Genomic DNA, 7,662 nt, shown 5'->3' with positions numbered 1-7,662 from the left:
GCTTTCTGAATGGAGCATCATAGGTATTTTCTATGATGGTCTCTCTGAACTATCCAAGATGTCTTTGGATAGCTCTGCTGGAGGATCTCTTCATCTGAAGAAGATGCCTACAGAAGCTCAAGAGCTAATTGAAATGGTTGCAAATAACCAATTCATGTACACTTCTGAAAGGAACCCTGTGAACAATGGGACTAATCAGAAGAAAGGAGTTCTTGAGATTGATACTCTGAATGCCATATTGGCTCAGAACAAAATATTGACTCAGCAAGTCAATTTGATTTCTCAAAGTCTATCTGGAATGCAAAATGCACCAAACAGTACTAAGGATGCTTCATCTGAAGAAGAAGCTTATGATCCTGAGAACCCTTCAATAGAAGAGGTTAATTACCTAGGAGAACCCTATGGAAACACCTATAATTCTTCATGGAGAAATCACCCAAATTTCTCATGGAAGAATCAAAAGAGACCTCAACAAGGTTTCAACAATAATGGTGGAAGAAACAGGTTTAGCAATGGCAAGCCTTTTCCATCATCTTCTCAGCAACAGACAGAGAATTCTAAGCAGAACCCCTCTGACTTAGCAACCATGGTCTCTGATCTAATCAAAACCACTCAAAGTTTCATGACTGAAACAAGATCCTCCATTAGGAATTTGGAGGCACAAGTGGGTCAGCTGAGCAAGAAAGTTACTGAAATCCCTCCTAGTACTCTTCCAAGCAATACAGAAGAAAATCCAAAAGGAGAGTGCAAGGCCATAAACATGGCCGAATTTGGAGAGGAAGGAGAGGAAGTGAACGCCACTGATGAAAACCTCAATGGGCGTGCACTAGCCTCCACTGAGTTCCCCAATGAGGAACCATGGGAATCTGAGGCTCAAAATGAGACCATAGAGATTCCATTGGACTTACTTCTGCCTTTCATGAGCTCTGATGAGTATTCCTCCTCTGAAGAGGATGAGTATGTCACTGAAGAGCAAGTTGCTAAATACCTTGGAGCAATCATGAAGCTAAATGACAAGTTATTTGGAAATGAGACTTGGGAGAACGAACCTCCTTTGCTCACCAAAGAACTGGATGACTTGTCTTGGCAGAAATTACCTCAAAAGAGATGAGATCCTGAGAAGTTTTCCATACCTTGCACCATAGGCACCATGACCTTCAAGAAGGCTCTGTGTGACTTAGGATCAAGTGTAAACCTCATGCCTCTCTCTGTAATGGAGAAGCTAGGGATCTTTGAGGTACAAGCTGCAAGAATCTCACTAGAGATGGCAGACAATTCAAAGAAACAAGCTTATGGACTTGTAGAGGACGTTCTGGTGAAAATTGAAGACCATTACATCCCTGCTGATTTCATAGTCCTAGAGACTGGGAAGTGCATGGATGAATCCATCATCCTTGGCAGACCCTTCCTAGCCACAGCAAAGGCTGTGATTGATGTTGATAGAGGTGAACTGATCATTCAAGTGAATGAAGTATCCTTTGTGTTTAAGGCTCAAGGATATCCCTCTGTCACCATGGAGAGGAAGCATGAAGAGCTTCTCTCAAGACAGAGTCAAACAGAGCCCCCACAGTCAAACTCTAAGTTTGGTGTTGGGAGGCCACAACCAAACTCTAAGTTTGGTGTTGAACCCCCACATTCAAACTCTAAGTTTGGTGTTGGGAGGTTCCAACATTGCTCTGAGTATATGTGAGGCTCCATGAGAGCCCACTGTCAAGCTACTGACATTAAAGAAGCGCTTGTTGGGAGGCAACCCAATGTTATATTTTATCTATTTTCTTTTGTTATTTTATTTTTTTGTAGGTTGATGATCATAAGAAGTCACAAGATCAATTGAAAAAGCAAAAACAGAATGAAAAATAGGAAGAAAAACAGCACACCTTGGAGGAAGAACCTACTGGCGTTTAAACGCCAGTAAGGCTAGTAGTTGGGCGTTTAACGCCCAGTCTGGCACCATTCTGGGCGTTTAACGCCAGAAAGGGGCACCAGACTGGCGTTAAACGCCAGGAAAGGGCAAGAACCTGGCGTTAAACGCCAGAAATGGGCACCAGCCCGGCGTTTAACGCCAGATTTGGCACAAAACACAAATTTTCTTGCCACTTGGTGCAGGGATGACTTTTCCTTGACACCACAGGATCTGTGGACCCCACAGGATCCCCACCAACCCCACCACCCTCTTTCTTCTTCACCCACTCACCAATCACCTCAACACCTCTTCCCCAAAAACCCTTCACCTATCAAATCCCATCTTTCTCTTCACCACTCACATCCATCCTTCATAAAACCCCACCTACCTCACCTTTCAAATTCAAACCACTTTCCCTCCCAAACCCACCCATACATGACCGAACCATGAGCCCCCCTCTCCTATATAAACCCTTCTTCACCCCTTCATTTTCACACAACCTAAACACCACTTCTCCCCCTCTTTGGCCGAACACAAAGCCATTCCCTTCTTCCTCATTTCTTCTTCTTCTACTCTCTTCTTTCTTCTTTTGCTCGAGGACGAGCAAACCTTTTAAGTTTGGTGTGGTAAAAGCATTGCTTTTTGTTTTTCCATAACCATTTATGGCATCCAAGGCCGGAGAAACCTCTAGAAAGAGGAAAAGGAAGGCAAAAGCTTCCACCTCCGAGTCATGGGAGATGGAGAGATTCATCTCAAGGGTGCATCAAGACCACTTCTATGAAGTTGTGGCCTTGAAGAAGGTGATCCCCGAGGTCCCTTTTTCACTCAAAAAGAGTGAATATCCGGAGATCCGACATGAGATCCAAAGAAGAGGTTGGGAAGTTCTTACCAACCCCATTCAACAAGTCGGAATCTTAATGGTTCAAGAGTTCTATGCCAATGCATGGATCACCAAGAACCATGATCAAAGTGTGAACCCGGATCCAAAGAATTGGCTTACTATGGTTCGGGGGAAATACTTGGATTTTAGTCCGGAAAATGTAAGGTTGGCATTCAACTTGCCTATGATGCAAGGAGATGAACATCCTTACACTAGAAGGGTCAACTTTGATCAAAGGTTGGACCAAGTCCTCACTGACATTTGTGAAGAGGGCGCCCAATGGAAGAGAGATTCAAGAGGGAAGCCGGTTCAATTAAGAAGGCATGACCTCAAACCCGTGGCTAGAGGATGGTTGGAGTTTATCCAACGCTCAATCATTCCCACTAGCAACCGGTCCGAAGTTACTCTAGACCGGGCCATCATGATCCATAGCATCATGATAAGAGAAGAAGTGGAAGTTCATGAGGTTATAGCCCAAGAACTCTATAAGGTGGCGGACAAGTCCTCTACCTTAGCAAGGTTAGCCTTTCCTCATCTCATTTGTCACCTTTGTTATTCAGTTGGAGTTGACATAGAGGGAGACATCCTCATTGATGAGGACAAGCCCATCACTAAGAAAAGGATGGAGCAAACAAGAGACCCCTCTCATCATGAGATCCCTGAGATGCCTCAAGGGATGCACTTTCCTCCACAAGACTATTGGGAGCAAATTAACACCTCCCTAGGAGAATTGAGTTCCAACATGGGACAATTAAGGGTGGAGCACCAAGAACATTCCATCCTCCTCCAGGAAATTAGAGAAGATCAAAGAATCATGAGAGAGGAGCAACAACGACAAGGAAGAGACATTGAGGAGCTCAAGCACTCCATAAGACCTTCAAGAGGAAGAACAAGCCGCCATCACTAAGGTGGACCCGTTCTTTAATCTCCTTGTTCTTTATTTTCTTGTTTTTCGAAAATTTCTGCTTTATGTTTGTCCATGTTTGTGTCTTATGATCATTAGTGTCTATGCCTTAAAGTTATGAATGTCCTATGAATCCATCACCTTTCTTAAATAAACAAATGTTCTTAATTGAAAAAGAAAAGAATTGCATGAATTTTGAATTTTATAACAGTTTAATTATTTTGATGTGGTGGCAACACTTTTGTTTTCTGAATGTATGCTTAAACAGTGCATATGTCTTTTGAATTTGTGGTTCATGAATGTTGGCTCTTGAAAGAATGATGAAAAAGGAGACATGTTACTGAGGATCTGAAAAATCATAAAAAAATGATTCTTGAAGCAAGAAAAAGCAGTGAATACAAAAAAAAGAGAAAAACGAAAAAAAAAGGGGAGAAAAGAAAAAAAAAGAAATAAAGTTGTGATCCAAGGCAAAAAGAGTGTGCTTAAGAACCCTGGACACCTCTAATTGGGGACTTTAGCAAAGCTGAGTCACAATCTGAAAAGGTTCACCCAATTATGTGTCTGTGGCATGTATGTATCCGGTGGTAATACTGGAAGACAGAGTGCTTTGGGCCACAGCCAAGACTCAATAAGTAGCTGTGTTCAAGAATCATCATACTTAACTAGGAGAATCAATAACACTATCTGGATTCTGAGTTCCTAAAGAAGCCAATCATTCTGAATTTCAAAGGATAGAGTGAGATGCCAAAACTATTCTGAGGCAAAAAGCTAAAAGTCCTGCTCATCTAATTGATACTGATCTTTATAGATGTTTTTGGAATTCATTGCATATTCTCTTCTTTTTATCTTATTTGATTTTCAGTTGCTTGGGGACAAGCAACAATTTAAGTTTGGTGTTGTGATGAGCGGATAATTTGTACGCTTTTTGGCATTGTTTTTAGTATGTTTTTAGTATGATTTAGTTAGTTTTTAGTATATTTTTATTAGTTTTTAATTAAAATTCACTTTTCTGGACTTTACTATGAGTTTGTGTGTTTTTTTGTGATTTCAGGTATTTTCTGGCTGAAATTGAGGGACCTGAGCAAAAATCTGATCCAGAGACTGAAAAGGACTGCAGATGCTGTTGGATTCTGACCTCCCTGCACTCGAAGTAGATTTTCTGGAGCTACAGAAGCCGAATTGGCGTGCTCGCAACGGCGTTGGAAAGTAGACATCCTGGGCTTTCCAGCAATATATGATAGTCCATACTTTGCCCAAGATTTGATGGCCCAAACCGGCGTTCAAAGTCACCTTCAGATTTCCCAGCGTTAAACGCCGGAACTGGCACCAAAATGGGAGTTAAACGCCCAAACTGGCATAAAAGCTGGCGTTTAACTCCAAGAAGAGTCTCTACACGAAAATGCTTCATTGCTCAGCCGAAGCACACACCAAGTGGGCCCGGAAGTGGATTTTTATGTCATTTACTCATCTTTGTACACCTTAGGCTACTAGTTCTCTATATATAGGACCTTTTACTATTGTATTTTAATCTTCTGATCTTTGGAAACTTTTGTTCTTTAGACCTTTTGATCACTTTGGGAGGCTGGCCTCACGGCCATGCCTAGACCTTATTCTTATGTATTTTCAACGGTGGAGTTTCTACACACCATAGATTAAGGTGTGGGGCTCTGTTGTACCTCGAGTATTAATGCAATTACTATTGTTCTTCTATTCAATTCCGCTTGCTCTTATTCTAAGATATTCATTCGCACTCAAGAACTTGATGAATGTGATGATTATGTGACACTCATCATCATTCTCACTGATGAACAAAGTGACTGACAACCACTCTTGTTCTACAAGCAAACAAGGCTCTAATGTTTATCTCTTGGGTTCTTTAACCGGAATCTTCGTGGTATAAGCTAGAACTGATGGCGGCATTCAAGAGAATCCGGAAGGTCTAAACCTTGTCTGTGGTATTCTGAGTAGGATTCAATGATTGAATGACTGTGACGTGCTTCAAACTCCTGAAGGCGGGGCGTTAGTGACAGACGCAAAAGAATCACTGGATTCTATTCCGGCCTGATTGAGAACCGACAGATGGATAGCCGAGCCGTGACAGGGTGCGTTGAACATTTCCAATGAGAGGATGGGAGGTAGCCACTGACAACGGTGAAACCCTACATACAGCTTGCCATGGAAAGGAGTAAGAAGGATTGGATGAAGACAGTAGGAAAGCAGAGAGACGGAAGGGACAGCATCTTCATACGCTTATCTGAAGCTCTCACCAATGATATACATAAGTATCTCTATCTTTATCTTTATGTTTTATTCATCATCTATACCCATTTGAGTCTGCCTGACTAAGATTTACAAGGTGACCATAGCTTGCTTCATACCAACAATCTCCGTGGGATCGACCCTTACTCGCGTAAGGTTTATTACTTGGACGACCCAGTGCACTTGCTGGTTAGTTGTGCAAAGTTGTGTAGTGATCACAATTTTGCGCACCACATGGCAAGCTGTATGTAGGGGTATCACCATCATCAATGGCTACTTTTAATCCTCTCGGAAAAATGGTCCTATGCGCTGTCACTGCACGGCTAATCGTCTGGAGGCATCACCCTTGTTGATGGCTACATCCCATCCTCTCAGTGAAAATGGTCCAAATGCTCTGTCACAGCACGGCTAATCATCTGTCGGTTATCAATCAGGTTGGAATAGAATCCATTGATTCTTTTGCATTTGTCATCACGCCTAGCCTTCAGGAGCTTGAAGCTCGTCACAGTCATTCAATACCGTAATCCTACTCGGAATACCACAGACAAGGTTAGACTTTCCGGATCCCCATGAATGCCGCCATCTATCTAGCTTATACCACGAAGATTCTGTTGGGGAATCTAAGAGATATGCGCCCGGCCTAAGGTAGAATGGAAGTGGTTGTCAGTCACGCACGTTCATAGGTAAGAATGATGATGAGTGTCACGGATCATCACATTCATCAAAGTGTTGTGCAACGTATATCTTGGAATAAGAATAAAGAGAATTGAATAGAAAGTAATAGTAATTGTATTGAAACTTGAGGTACAGCAGAGCTCCACACCCTTAATCTATGGTGTGCAGAAACTCCACCGTTGAAAATACATAAGTGAAAGGTTCAGGCATGGCCGAATGCCCAGCCCCCTAAAACGTGCTCAATGGCCTCCTAAGATGAAGGATAAAACAAAACTGAGACCAAAGATGAAACGTGGTCAAAAGACGTCTAATACAATAGTTAAATGTCCTATATATACTAGACTAGCTACTAGGGTTTACATGAGTAAGTAATTGATGCATAAATCCACTTCCGGGGCCCACTTGGTGTATGCTTGGGCTGAGCTTGATCTATCCACGAGCTGAGGCTTCTCTTGGAGTTGAACTCCAAGTTATAACGTGTTTTGGGCGTTCAACTCCGGATCATGACGTGTTTCTGGCGTTTAACTCCAGACAGCAGCATGTACTTGGCGTTCAACGCCAATTTACGTCGTCAATTTCCGAATAAAGTATGGACTATTATATATTGCTGGAATGCTCTGGATGTCTACTTTTCAAAGCCATTGAGAGCGCGCCATTTGGAATTTTGTAGCTCCAGAAAATCCATTTTGAGTGCAGGGAGGTCAGATTCCAACAGCATCAGCAGTCCTTTTGTCAGCCTTTTTCAGAGTTTTGCTCAAGTCCCTCAATTTCAGTCAGAAATTATCTGAAATTACAGAAAAACATAAAAACTCGAAGTAAAGTCCAGAAATGTGAATTTAACATAAAAACTAATGAAAACATCGCTAAAAGTAGCTTGAACTTACTAAAAACTACCTAAAAACAATGCCAAAAAGCGTATAAATTATCCGCTCATCACAACACCAAACTTAAATGTTGCTGTCCCCAAGCAACTGAAAATCAATTAGGATTAAAAAGAAGAGAATATACTATAAATTCCAAAATATCAATGATATTAATTCT

This window comes from Arachis stenosperma, chromosome 9 (assembly GCF_014773155.1).
Source record: "Arachis stenosperma cultivar V10309 chromosome 9, arast.V10309.gnm1.PFL2, whole genome shotgun sequence".
Lineage (NCBI taxonomy): Eukaryota > Viridiplantae > Streptophyta > Magnoliopsida > Fabales > Fabaceae > Arachis > Arachis stenosperma.
This window is presented reverse-complemented; position numbering follows the sequence as displayed.